Here is a 15380-nt window from a genome sequence, read left to right as displayed (position 1 = left end):
CTCACAATACTATTTTTAGTCCTAAAATTTGCACCGAGGTCGCTGGATGACTAAGCTAAGCGACCCAAGTGGCCGACACAAACACCTGGCCCATCTAGGAGTGGCACTGCAGTGTCAGACAGGATGGCACTTTTAAAAAAAATTGGCCTCAAACAGCACATGATGCAAAGAAAAGAGAAAAAGAGGTGCACTGTGGTCACTGGACGGCTAAGCTAAGCGACACAAACAACTCAATATCACAGGAATTATTCGTTCTAATCAATGGTATTATTGGTCCAAATCACTGGAAGAAAATGACAAAATCACAGGAATTATTTGTTCTAATCAATGGTATCATTGGTCCAAATCACTGGAAGAAAATGAGAAAATCACTGGAATTAAATGGCAGTAATATCGGGAATTATACCAAATGGCAGTGCCACTGGACATATACGGAAGTGTCACACAGGATGGCACCTAAAAAAATACTCCCCAAACAGCACATGATGCAAAGAAAAGAGAAAAAGAGGTGCACTGTGGTCGCTGGATGGCTAAGCTAAGCGACACAAACACCTCAATATCACAGGAATTATTCGTTCTAATCAATGGTATTATTGGTCCAAATCACTGGAAGAAAATGACAATCACTGGAATCATTTGGCAAGATCACTGTAATTAATAATTCATTATAAATCACTGAGATTAATTGGTAAAATTCCGCTATCGCCTGCCTAGTGAAGTGGAATCTAGATGGGATTTTGTAACGGGGACACAATAACTTCATCAATTGTCTAAATCCCAATGCACTAATGGCAGAAAACGGGCCCACGTCTAACAGCGCACTGATTATACTGAGGACTGATTATACTGATCACTGATGATACTACGGAGAACTGACACTGAGCAGCGAGAACAGCACTGGACTATTGTACTGTAGTATACTGGTCACCACAATGCTGCACTGTACTACTATATACTGCTCACAACAATGCAGCACAGATATGGATACTTGAAGTGACACTGCGGAGCTGCAAGATACAGCAATGGCCTACTGTACAACTATATACTGTTGGTCACCAAAATGCTGCACTGTACTAATATATATATATATATATATATATATATATATACATACTGCTCACAACAATGCAGCACAGATATGGATACTTGAAGTGACACAGAGCTGCAAGATGCAGCAATGGCCTACTGTACTGTACAGCTATATGCTGGTGGTCACCAAAATGCTGCACTGTACTACTTTATATATATATATATATATATATATATATATACTGCTCACAACAATGCAGCACAGATATGGATACTTGAAGTGACACCGCAGTGCTGCAAGATACAGCAATGGTCTACTGTACAACTATATACTGTTGGTCACCAACATGCTGCACTACTATATACATATATATATACTACTCACAACAATGCAGCACAGATATGGATACTTGAAGTGACACCGCAGAGCTGCAAGATACAGCAATGGCCTACTGTACTGTGAAACTATATACTGTTGGTCACCAAAATGCTGCACTGTACTACTATATATATATATATATATATATATATACTGCTCACAACAATGCAGCACAGATATGGATACTTGAAGTGACAGGGAGCTGCAAGATACAGCAATGGCCAACTGTACTGTAAAACTATATACTGTTGGTCACCAAAATGCTGCACTGTACTACTCTATATATAGATATTTGCAGCACACTGAGCACAGATATGGAGCTTTTCAGGGAGAGAACGTAGCCACGTCCTCTCCGTTCAATCTCCAATGCACGAGTGAAAATGGCGGCGACGCGCTGCTCTTTATATGGAATACGAATCTCACGAGAATCCGACAGCGGGATGATGACATTCGGCCTCGTTTGGGTTAACCGAGCAAGGCGGGAAGATCCAAGGCTGCCTCGGACCTGTGTAAAATACGTGGAGTTCGGGGGGGTTCGGATCTCGATGAACCGAACCCGCTCATCTCTACTTGTGACAAACCCCAAATAAAACAATTTTTTTTTAGAAAGATCACTTTTTGATGGGGTTTCTCCCTCACCCATCCATTTAAATTGGATGACATTTATTTTGCCATAACCAAAAGTTCCCCCACCTTCTCCCCCCCCCCCCCCCCCCCCCCCAATGCTTTCCCCTTCAACAATCACAGGCAGTTTTTCCAGTGCTTTAGCATACAATTTACCTTTTTTCATTGAAGGTTCTCCTGTAGATGGAATAGAAATGGGGACAGGGACAGACATAGCAGAAGTTGTAATAACATTTCCCACATTTATTGCAGACACTACATTTTTACTTTTGTCCTTATGTTTCAAAGTACTGGAGTTTCAGTTTTGCTGCTGCTAGCACTATTGCTGGTGCCTGCAGGTCTCCGTAAAAAGTCCTTAGCACCTCCTTTTCTTGTACAGATAGTAAGTTCTTGTCCAGTCTTGGCTGGCCCTGAACCAATCCGGACTCATCTGACTTCTCCACATTTTTATTTTCATTTTCACTTTTTTTTCCCTTAATTTTTTTCCACCAAAACCACCTCCCCCCTGCAAAGCCCAACATGGCCCACACCTCCAAAACAAGAGTTCTTCAGTTCTTTCATCCATGTCAGACTGGTCTAGATCCTCATCATCGTCTTCAGACACATCTGTCCCCAGGTCAGAATCTTCTATTTCACTTTCCTCCATCTCCTCAGATTCCCCCCCCCTCCTTCCATAGAAACCCCGGCCTCTGTGGGTTTCCCCCCCCCATGGGCTGGCATACCCCCAGAGGTACTTTCCACTTGCACGGGTTTAGTAGGGAAGACTTCTCACATGGAATCCTCATCTGGGACTGTGGCCATTGATTGCCACTTGTTCCTTTACCTGGGCACCCCCCTTTTGCACAGGGGGGTTGGCATCCTTAACGCTGGACCTGCTGGGCCCCTGAAACTTAGCACTTGCAGCCTGATGTTTCTTCCACAAATCCGCTACAGCAGCAGCTGTCGCTGCAGCACAGCCAGATGTTACAGCTGTCTCTTTCTTCTTAACCTTTGCAGGGGAAGCTAACGGGATCCCCGCAGCTTCCTCATGATAATAGGGTAATTCCCAGCAAAAAGCAGGTTTTCCAATGCACAGGCCCCCAGCCAGGGGCCTCCAGGCAGGAGACTCCCTTGACACAGCTGACCGCTCCCGGACTCCCTTGACACAGCTGCCCGCTCCCGGACTCCCTTGACACAGCTCCCCGCTCCCGAACTCCCTCAGCTGGGAAAGGGGGCAGGATCACAGAGGTATCACTGGAGCTCAGGAGCTCCTGTAGGCACGTCTTTCCACTACACTAAAGACCGCAGGCCCCAACCTTGTATCTGTGTTATCTGCAGGCCCCAACCATGTATTTATGCTAGTACTTCCCCTTTTCCACTGCTGCAATAACCTGGTTTATTACTGAGTCAGCCCAGGTGATTCCTCAGTTGTGAAAGGGTCTTTGAAAAATAACTCGGGTCGGTTGAACTGGGAATCCGACCCTGGTTGCTACCAGGTTTGGACACGGGTAAAGGGTGAATTGTAAATGGCACGACCCAGGTTTTCCGACCTGAGTTATGCTTAAAAGCTGCTGAATAGGTTTTGAATGTAGAGGTCAGTCTCAAGGGAGTGTCTGTGGGTGACATGCAGGCAGACATGGGTTCAGCGTAAATGGGGCCACCCGGGAATAACCTGGGTCCTAGGTACTGTGAAAATGGGGTATGACCCGGGATGTAACCATGTTTAGAAACCTGGGCTGGACCTGGGTTTTTGGTAGAAAAGTTCTATTATTTGGGGGGATTGCCTCTGTACAGGCACGTAGACAGTGTTTAGCCAAAATATAGAAAGGTCGGTTACTCAAAAAATGTCTATGGTAAATTCTAGTATTCCAGTCAGAAGGAAATATGTGTGTGATAGTCTGGCAGTGCTCCCCTAGAGTTTAGGGGTTACACGTGTATACATACATAAAGAAAGAAAAAAAAATTATGGGGCACCTTCTTTAGTATAATAATTAAAAACAATATTTTTTGAAATTAATAAAAAAATCTACAGCACAAACACAAAAACAAGGTGAAACCCAAGAAAATTATCCTTTTTGTTAAATTGTATCATATATTCCCAGGGAGGCAGTAACAAGGTCTTCTAATTATTCATCATATACAGTAATCGAGTTGCAATATAAAGACTATCAGCCTGAAATATAAACAATTTACTGCAGATAAGACTCCCTGGTTAGTGTTGCTTCAAAGCGGGACTTGGTGTTTTTTGATGGGGAAAATAATTTTTTGAACATCATATATAATTTAGTAAATTAAGATAGTGCTTTTATTAACAAAGCTTATGATTAACCGGACACCAGAGCAAACTGCCGCAGACTGTCGGTAATAATTTATAATATATGTTGTTATTATTATTATCCTTTATTTATATGGCGCCACAAGGGTTCGCAGTGCCAAATTACAGAGTACATAAATAATCAAAACATTTAGTATAGAAATGGGTTGCAGAGCTTCAGATTGCAGTAAACAGATTACAGGGTAAAATATGAACATACCTGAGGATGAGAAGAAAAGGGAGATGGTTAAGTCCAGACCAATGCAGGATAAATGTTTTTTTAACTGGTAATTTTCAAAATGCTTAGAGATAGGAACGCTTTGAGTATTGGAATGCACAGCTGTACATGGTTGAAGCTACAGATATACTATGGACTGTGTTATCTGATTCTGAAGGTCTAACAATGTATTCACTTTTGATGCATTTTCTTTTTGAAAGCTTGGAAACCCTTGTGCGCTTACATTCTACGCTGTGGATACTTTTGCTGTGTCATTCAGAGTCACCTATGATCCTGCAATCGCCATGTCCTGTAATGGGGTCCAGGGCTGGCAACAGACATCTTGGGGCCTGGTACAGTGATCTCTCTGGGGCCCCCTCGGAGCAACGGAATTTTCTGCGCTATATAATAAACTGATATTATATAAATATATATTTATCTACAGAATACAGATATATAAATACGTATATTTCTCCTTCCTCCCCCCCACACACCACGGTATGTTTCTCCCCAATAACTCCGTGATGATTCACTGCGCACATCCCTGCTCGACACTAAGTTGCATATACTTGGGGCCCTCTGATCCATGGGGCCTGGTACAGGTGTCCCCTTTGACCCCCCCTGACGCCGGCCCTGATGGGGTCAGTTTGTGTTTTAGTTGTGACACATTTAGGATATAATGCATTTCCTTTTAGATCTTGACAGTCATCACTCTGGTTTGCACCTAAATAATTTACCCACGTGGTTGTGTGCGGCAGAGCTCTAACTCACTTGTTTTGATTATTATTATTAGAAAGTAGACCCTCATATACAATCAGTGCCAGCTAAATGATGGTGCGTGTACTGTAGCGGTTCTTAACCTCCACAGCAAAGTTGATGACGTCCGTGTACTGTGCCGCTGTTCTTGTTGAATTTGCCTGGTTTATGGGCACTTTTGAACTGATGCCTTCAAAGCACATAGTGACATCAGTAAATCTGTGTGGTGTAAAAATACATTAAACCTAGTTTTAGACATTAATGGTGATCGTATACCATTGTATAGTTTACAGTTCACATGATTAATTCCCTTTGTTTAGCTGGTGTATTAACCAGTGAGATCTCTTCCTCCTGCTGATAATAAAGTGGATGAAGGGCAGGGAGCAAGGCCAAGCCACGGGCAGTAAAAGACCATTGAAAAAAATGAGGATAAGAGGCAGTTGTACGTCTGCCTCACTGCCAGGGCTGTGCATTCTACCCACAACAAAGCCCACCCCTGTCAATCAGGCAGCTGTGATTGGGCTGGGATGGGGGGCAGGGTGTCAGATGCTTCCTGGGCTGGCTGCATTTTCAGTTCCTGGTTTGGCTTTTACTCTTTCATCCCAGGACCTTCCTGTTAGAGTCAGTGACACACAGGCTTAAGCTGCTGCCAGACAAGCCTTCCCCTCAGGAGTGAGAATAACATACCTTCACCTGCTGGACCTGCATGCTGGTGCAGCACAACCATGGAGTTCTACAGCTCTTCAGCTCTAGAGCAGCTGGACCTGCAGCTACTTGGCTGGCTGTCCTACTCTCTGGCTCTGCAGACGTGACCCTCATTGACCACTGACAGATGACCCTGATTAAGGGGATTATTGACATCTAAAAAATTTATGAAATTATTGCTCATGTGAGATGTGAACTTAAAAACACTGTTAGATGTGTTATGAGTATCCAATAGCTGTGCCAAGCTAGCAATGGAGTATGACCAAAAGATCAATAAATCATCTTTATATCTCAGAACAACAACTGCTGCTTGTTGAAATAAAGTGTCCTCATAAAACAATGTCTGCTCTATCTGATACATAAAGGCATTAGCGTACAATGGGGCCACAGAGGACCCCATTATACATCCCACCCTTTGTAAAAAAAAAAAAAAAAACAGCCCATTGAACAAGAAATAGTTTCTAGTCAAAACCAGCACCAAAAGCTTTGGAAAAAATAAAATTCCTCTATGCAAAGGGTTACCAGAAATCAACCTTCTTACTGCCTCCACTCCTTGTGATTAGGGGATACATATACAGAGATTGGTAATGTCAGCACTACACATCACAATATCATCATGGCGAGGACCTAATTCATTCAGAGTACTCAACAAGTGGTATTCTTTAGATAAGATGGAATGTTCTGTATACAAGGAGTGAGTATAGAATCAAGATATACTGCTATTGGCTGATGTAAGGAGTCTCTTGCATATAGTATAGGTTGACCAGGAGTATCTGTTAATATCATGCATATTTTGGGGACCATATAAAAGGATCCTTTGGAAATGTTACTGTTAATGCCTGTTGTAGTTCCGGCGTGATGGTACCATCTTGTTTGGCTTCCAGTAATATGTAGTCAAGTTCTTTCTTATGGTGTACCTAATGGTAGGATCCTTAAGAAATTCTTCATAGGTCTCAAGGTCTGAAGTTGTCATTCACATTCTTTTTGGTAATCCAACATGTCCTGTGTAATTATGGCTCCCTTTTTGTCTGCACTCCTGATAATGAGGTCCATCATGGTAGAGAGTGACTTGAGTGTCAGCTTTTCCTCATGAGTGAGATTTTGATGGTAAGTACCCACCAATTGATTTACACTGCCTTCTATTTCCAATAGTCGGGTAAAGGTTTTAATTGAAGACCTGTTAGTAGACAGATCAAATTTAGTACTAGGTTTTTTTTTCTTAACTGTTGAGGTATAGCAGTGACAGGTGAAGTTCTAGTAATGGATTTACCCAAAAACTCTTTAGTTTTCAGAGTCCTATTAAATTTATAGATGTTAGCATTCCACTTGAAAGGGTACTCTATAGTAGTGGGTACAAATGACAAACCCTTCGATAATACATTCAGTTTGGCCATTGTCAGCATGCTGGAGAATAAATTGTAAGTCATTTAATTTATCGGTGGGGTGGCCATTATCCAGACCTGGTTTGTACCCCTAACGGGTGTGCCCCTTCAGTAGATGGCAGTGGGTGGGACTCGGCTGCACTCATTGAGGTGCTGGAACCTACAAACTCCCTGTACCTGGTATGTTGTTTGCATAGTTTGGAATACATATCTCTCATTATGTGAATTAGAGCCAAGGATACACTTTCCTCTGCTCATAGTCCTGTTGTACTTTCAATAACTTCTCCTTTTTAAAAGTGACATCTTTCTTGTACTGCTCCATTTGCGAGTTTAATTTACCCAAACAAGAAGTGTGGGAATCTTGTAATAAAGTTGCCTTGTGAGCTCATTCATAGTTAAGCAATTTTTCATTTGTTGCATTAAGCTCAGGTGTAGATTCCTCTATGACCAACAATTGAAGTCCATGGAATATTTATGTAATAAAGCTATCCACTTACAACAGAAAGCTACATTATACTTCCCAATGGATGTCCGCTTGGCTAATTAGTTTTGCATTTGAAGGTATTTATGTGTATGTTTGTTCCTGACAACGGGGGGAGAACCCTTGAAATGTGACGTAGGAATAAAGGACATTAGCGTCTCATAATAAATGAGGGCTAAAGTCTGAAAATCGCAAACAGGTGATTTTCAGAATTGTGTGCATGTACTGCGTATGCACAGCAAATGAGCTACTAGTAAAGTGTGATCACATCACCCTTTCCCTGAAAGAGAATTTACATCTCTTTCAGCACTCCACTTTCTTGGCAGCATTCTCCAGACACCTAACCCAATTTAGAGTGGCATAATCGCCATGGTCAAAACAAGTACCTAGAATCATTATCTGAGGACTGGCCCGGGGGAGGCTGTCCGGAAGGGAAAATTCTTCCTCTTCCTCCCCCATCCAGAAAGCTTCACATTTCTCTTGGTTACCCTAGAGCAGAGGTTCTCAAACTCGGTCCTCGGGGCCCACACAGTGCATGTTTTGCAGGTCTCCTCACAGAATCGCAAGTGAAATAATTAGCTCCACCTGTGGACCTTTTAAAATGTGTCAGTGACCTGTGCACCTGCTGGGTTACCTGCAAAACATGCACTGTGTGGGCCCCCGAGGACTGAGTTTGAGAACCTCTGCCCTAGAGCATGAGGCTCCAGAGTATTCACAGATGAGCTCTTCCCCATTATGTACCTCTGCCACTGATGACAGACCACTGTGACATCATCTGCATAAGCCACCACCTTAAAAGGGAACTCCAGACCCAGCTGCACCCCACCCACCATACCGTTCTCTACCCTCCTTATGAAGGGGTCAATCGTAAATACATACAGGAGGGGGATCAGGGGACAACCCTGATGTACTCCAGAGCTCACCTAAAAGGCAGAGCCCACACAACCGCTATCCAGCGGGAAGCTTTCGGCCTGAATGTATATTGTTCTGAGCCAATTCACCACCCAGACAAACCATACCTTTCAAGTAGAGCCCATAGGTGATCATGGTTTACTCAGTCAAAAGCCTTAGACTGATCTAAAGTCAGCAAGTATTTTCCCCATTTCTCAGCACGGCACCACTCTATGGCCTCCCAGACACCAAGGACAGCAGTAAATGTGCTTCGGCCCTTCACCGTACAGTGCTGAGAGGGGGAAAGCAGTTGTTTTGAAAATTCTGAAAACCTGTTGAAAAGCACGTTTTGCCAAAATCTTTCTATCTGTATAGAGAAGGGCAATGGGGTGCAGTTCTCAATACAAGATGGATCTTTTCCCTTGGACAGTAATATGAGGGTGGATATCCCCATAGAAGGAGGGGGAGGGTTCCCTCACCCAGGTACTCATTATATACAGTTGCAAGAAAAAGTATGTGAACCCTTTGCAATTTCCTGGATTTGTGCGTAAATTGATCATAAAATGTGTTCTGATCTTCATCTAAGTCACAACAATAGACAAACACAGTCTGTTGAAAATAACACCACACAAACAATTATATGTTCTCATGTTTTTATTGAACACACCATGTAAACATTCACAGTGCAGGGTGGACAAAGTATGTGAACCCTTGGATTTAATAACTGGTTGACCCTCCTTTGGCAGCAATAACCTCAACCAAATGTTTCCTATAGTTGCATATAAGACCTGCACAATGGTCAGGGGAAATTTTGGACCATTCCTCTTTACAAAACTGTTTCAGTTCAGCAATATTCTTGGGTTGTCTGGTGTGAATCGCTCTCTTAAAGACATGACATGGCATCTCAATCAGATTGAGGTCAGGACTGGGCCACTCCAGAAGGTGTATTTTCTTCTGTTGAAGCCATTCTGTTGTTGATCTACTTCTGTGCTTTGGGTCATTGTCCTGTAGCATTACCCATCTTCTGTTGAGCTTCAATTGGTGGACAGATGGCCTTAAGTTCTCCTGCAAAATGTCTTAATAAACTTGGGAATTCATTTTTTCGTCGATGATGGCAATCTGTCCAGGCCCTGAGACAGCAAAGCAGCCCCAAACCATGATGCTCCCTCCACCATACTTCACAGTTGGGATGAGGTTTTGATGTTGGTGTGCTGTGCCTTTTTTTCCTCCACACATAGTGTTGTGTGTTCCTTCCAAACAGCTCAACTTTGGTTTCATCTGTCCACAGAATAATTTTCCAGTAGTGCTGTGGAACATTCAGGTGCTTGTTTGCAAACATCAGATGGGCAGCAATGTTTTTTTTGGACAGCAGTGGCTTCCTCCGTGGTATCCTCCAATGAACTCCATTCTTGTTCAGTGTTTTACATATGGTGGATTTGTCAGAGATGTTAGCATATGCCAGAGATTTCTGTAAGTCTTCAGCTGACACTCTAGGATTCTTCACCTCATTGAGCATTCTGCGCTGTGCTCTTACAGTCATCTTTACAGGATGCCCACTCATAGGGAGAGTAGCAACAGTGCTGAACTTTCTCCATTTATAGACAATTTGTCTGACGAACATTAAGGCTTTTAGAGATACTTTTGTAACCCTTTCCAGCTTTATGCAAGTCAACAATTCTTAATCGTAGGTCTGCTGAGAGCTCTTTTCTGCGAGGCATGGTTCACATCAGGCAATGCTTCTTGAGAATTGCAAACTCAAAACTGGTGTGTGTTTTTTATAGGGCAGGGCAGCATTAACTAATGGGCCCTACACATTAGGCGATTTGCCGCCGAGGTGCCCGACAGTCGATACGGGCGACCCGGCGGCGGGGGGGGCAGTGATGGGGGGAGTGAAGTTTCTTCACTCCCCCCGTCACCCGGCTCCATAGACGTGCAGGCAAATATGGACGATCTCGTCCATATTGGCCTGCATGCACAGCCGACATGTCACCAGCGATGAACGAGCGCGGGGCCGCGCATCGTTCATCGTTGGTGACTCCACACTGCACTATATGAACGTTATCTCGTTCATTAATGAACGAGATCGTTCATATCGTGCAGTAATATCGGCATGTGTGTAGGGCCTATAACACCTTCAATCTCGTCTCATTGATTGGACTCCAGGTTGGCCAATTCCTGACTCAAATTAGCTCTTGGAAAAGTCATTAGTCTAGGGGTTCACATACTTTGTCCACCCTGCACTATGAATGTTTACATGGTGTGTTCAATAAAAACACGAGGACATATAATTGTTTGTGTGGTAATAGTTTCAGCAGACTGTGTTTGTCTATTGTTGTGACTTAGATGAAGATCAGAACACATTTTATGACCAATTTATGCACAAATCAAGGAAATTCCAAAGGGTTCACATACTTTTTCTTGTAACTGTACTTCTACTATGCGAGGAATCAAGAGGTATGCAAATACTTGATAAAACTCAGATGTTAAACCATCTGGGCCTGGGGATTTCTTACAATTTAACTTATCAATTGCCATCTTAACTTCCTTTGCAGTCACATCCCTGCCCAAGGTTTCAATCGAAGCATCTGGATTAGAAAGTCCAGGTGTCTCCCTCAGAAATGTTTCCATCCTTTCTCTGATAAGTGGCTGCTCAGACAAAAGATCGGAGTAATAGGATCTAATGACTCCCAGGATGCCTTACTTATCCTCACAAAGAACACCCTGTTTGTCATAAAGACCCCTCATCTTCCACAATTCTGGTAAGGCTCAGGTGAGTGGTATTTGCCAAAATCCCTCTCCAAAATCAAATAATTCAGCCAGTTATACTGATATTCCTTCATCTGAGCCTTTACTCGGGAGATTTCCCCAGTATCTCCACACTCAGAAATCAAGAAATCTAATTTCCTTGTCAAATTCTGATAGATAATTCACTTTATCAAGTTCTTTTTTGCTACCAACCTCTTGAAAAATCTCCAAATTCACATTTTCATTTCTTTCCACCACTCAGATCTACTCCATCCATCCTCCAAAAGTGTTTCCTGAGATTGAAAGTCTCTTAAGGATTGTCTAATCTTTTCCTCCTTTAGGAGCTCAGAATTCAGTCACCATAGGCCACGCCCCTTCTGAGTAGCTTCTGAAGCATTCAAAATGACAGAGAGAAAAACATGATCAGAGAACTCTACTGGCTTCAACTGGAGGCAAAGTTTTTGAGTTCTCTTTAACAAAAAAAACCTATCTATCCTAGATCTGACTACCACTACCACTAAAAAAAGTGTAACCTGTGCAGTCTGGAGAAAGGCAGGTTTGGTGGATGAACACGTTCACCAGTCTAATCATACGAACTAAAAAAATAGGGTCATAGCCCAGGACTGTCTTTGAATCTCCTTGTCTTTTGGCTTAATAACAGTGTTGAAATCACCACAAAAAACAATCTGCTGAGTTGTAAAAAGAAACGGTTTTATCTCCCTGAAGAGACATTTCCTGTCCCATTTTGACTATGGCCCATAGATATTAATGAGCCTCAGGTCATGTCCCCTCAGGTTGACATCTAAAATCATACACATACCTGCCTGTAGTTCTATAGCCCTGTACATGGTTACCAAGCCAGTAAAAAGCACTGCCACCCCACTGTATGGCTTGGCCGCAAGAGACCTGTAGGAAAGCCCATGCCTCCACTCCCTTTTCGCCTTGTGGAGGATGTCCAACCTACTAATTCTGGTCTCTTGCAAAAACAAAAATCAATCTCAACTGTATTGAAAAAATCAAAAGGCCATAAAACAAGTTCGTTCAGAAACTACGGAAGCATTAATGGTGGCACAACGTATGGTTTGGGGATCCATGTGTCATTGGGTTATAGAAGCAGGACCCTGCTCACTTTTCCTTTACATTCTTCCCTGACACCCTATTTGAAGACCTAGATCTTCTAGTATCTTTCCCTTTGAGAGAAACTTGGTGCAATTACTGAACCTGAGGAATCTCTCAATCTATCTCAATCTCTTCCTGCTCCTCTACCTGTAGTGTTTCCTCTATTACCATCTCTCCTAAGCAGGGCAGTCCTTAGAATCTCCAGCCACCTCTTTATTCCCTAAATCTGTGCCTACTGGTTCCCACTCTAATCCTTCTTCTCCACTACTCTCCCCACCTGTTACCTTCTTTTGTCACCTATTGAAGCTTTCTCACTCTGCTTTGCCTTACTCTTACTAACCTTGGAGACAAAAAATAAATCTTTACCATTTGTTACTACCTCCCCCTCTAGTTCATCACTGGAAAAGGCATCAAATCTACTAGAGAGGACTAATTCATCAGTTGCATGGAACCCCAAACTAAAGATCATTTGCAGGAAAACTTCTTTGGAAGGTGATTCACCTTTTCCCAGCCATTTAAATTGAATTCAATTTCTCCTCATCCCCACCTGACCTGATCCCACATTTGTTTGGAAAATATTAAAGCTTATACCTGGCTTAGCATTAACCATGTTAGCATAGGAAATAGTACCTGAGACTGGCTGCTTATTGACATCATCCAATGGCACAGACATTGCATTACCTTCCCCAGACCCCTTATTCAATCTTACTTGCTCCTTGTGCAATAACTGAGCTGCCACTTGAGCTCTTTCCGGCACCTGCATTTGTCCATATACAGTCTCAATGATCTGTTGTTCACCAGATGACAGTTTATTCTTATGCAAAATTGGCATTCCTTGTGCTATTCGCTGGTGCTGCTGTTCTGTACCTGTGGAAGAAAGAGACTGCACTTCTTGGGCATTAACCCCTGGTTTGCAATTTGGTGCCGAACACCTACCTGCACCCAAAGTCACCCCAGAGGTGCCTGCCTCAGTGTTCTTTTCCGCCCTTGCCACCAACAATATTTCCACACAAATAATATCCATCCTTAGCTGGGAGTCAGAACGCTCCACTTCCAGACCTTCACTTTCAGCTGCTGCACCAGCAGTAGAAGGTTCACACAGCATGGGCGTCGGCCCAGCAAGTTCAGCAGCAACTACTGCTGCACCTGCCAACTCAGTATCCTGTGCACCCTTTCCTGCCTGCATCACTGCTGAATCTTAGGGAGACGCCTCCCCAGCCCCAATCTCAGCAGCCACCGGTACCTCCGCAGCAGAAATTTGTCTGTCCGATTGACAGACCTCCATTTCTTGATTATCTTTCACCACAGACTCACAGGAAACAACAGGTAAGTCACTTTTTGCTTTTCTTTTCTCCTGTAACCGCTTCACTGCCAGTTGAGCTTTAACCCTTTCAATGGCAGATGTTAACACAAGAAGCTCTTCTTTCAAAATTGGCTGCTCCCATTTATAACATGAGTTCCTTTTCTTCTTTTTACTTGCTATTTTATTGTTCAGAGACAGGCTTTCTCGCTGCAGTTCTTTAATAGTGTAATCTTCATACGTCTCCGTCTCCTCCTCATCCTCTGTATCTCCCGGGGATGCCGGTACATTCTCCCCAGCGTCCAAAGGCCGGGACCCCCCTACTTCACTAAAAGTCAGGTTGGCAACAGCTGCTACCACAAACATAGGGTGATCGGGCACAGGTCACAAAATATAATAAAGTGTATAAACGGAAAAAAACTAAATTGGACAATTGGTTACCCTTAGTAACGGGAGCGAGAAAATATCTATGATTTTCTCCGATATGCTGTCCTCATTGGTGGTGCGCCCAGAGCCAGAAAGTACATAGACTAACAGGGGAGAAAAAGAAGGCTCTTGTGTGGGCGCACTCTATAAGGAAAGAAGTTTCTATAATATGTATCAGAGAATGGTTTAAACATAACTTTTATTGGTAAAAATATAAGCACAATTTACCCATCTAAAAGATCCATGAGAAAATAAAGAATTGGAAAAAATTGTTAAAATGTTCTGGTCTCTTCATTCAAAGAGTGATTGGAAAGGTTGTAGACAATGGATTGTCAAACCACCATTTCCCCTGACCAGTACAGATTGCTGTATTAATAGGACCGAGGAGTGGTCAAAACATTAATATGTAAATATCCAACTATAATCACTTATGTTAAGTGGATAAATGAATGTTTAGTGGTCACCAGACTCTAGCACCTGAATCGTTTGACAAATATCCATAATCGTAAATAGAAAAAACATTTGAACTGCACTGAGCATTCCCTGACTAGATGGGAAGATATGAAAAAGAAACAGTGGTGACACTGCTGTTGGCGTATTCTTCTCACACAAAGAGGAAACAAATTCCTACTCTACAACACCAGGTATTCACAGGCAGTCACCTTTCCTGGTACTAACCCGGCCCAACGCTGTTTAGCTTCCAAGATCGAACGAGATCGGGCTGTGGCATCGTGGTATGGTAGTAGAGGATAGTATGATCAGCACGCCAATGAGAGTGCACCTATATAGGAAATAATTCAGTAAGAAATGATAGAAAGAAATAGAAGAAAGAGAGAAAATGAAGGGATAGATAGGATTAGGTGGATCTGCTTTCCACGTTAGGCACGGTTCAACAGCATCCACATTTGTGGCTCTGTGCTCCGTGAATCGAGGATGAGAGTCCACGAGACAGATAAGAGAGTGGAATTGATTCTAAATGGATGTTCTGGGTAATTAGGGTTGAAACCCAAAATTAGAAATAATAATAATAATA

At 42.8% G+C, this 15380-nt stretch overlaps 1 pseudogene; it reads right to left on the bottom strand.

Moving 5' to 3' along the window:
* Positions 1-14976: 14976 nt before the first annotated feature.
* Positions 14977-15095, bottom strand: LOC134934675 (5S ribosomal RNA; annotated as a pseudogene).
* Between the last annotated feature and the right edge of the window lie 285 nt (positions 15096-15380).

This window comes from Pseudophryne corroboree, chromosome 1 (genome assembly GCF_028390025.1).
Source record: "Pseudophryne corroboree isolate aPseCor3 chromosome 1, aPseCor3.hap2, whole genome shotgun sequence".
Classification (NCBI taxonomy): domain Eukaryota; kingdom Metazoa; phylum Chordata; class Amphibia; order Anura; family Myobatrachidae; genus Pseudophryne; species Pseudophryne corroboree.
This window is presented reverse-complemented; position numbering and strand designations above follow the sequence as displayed.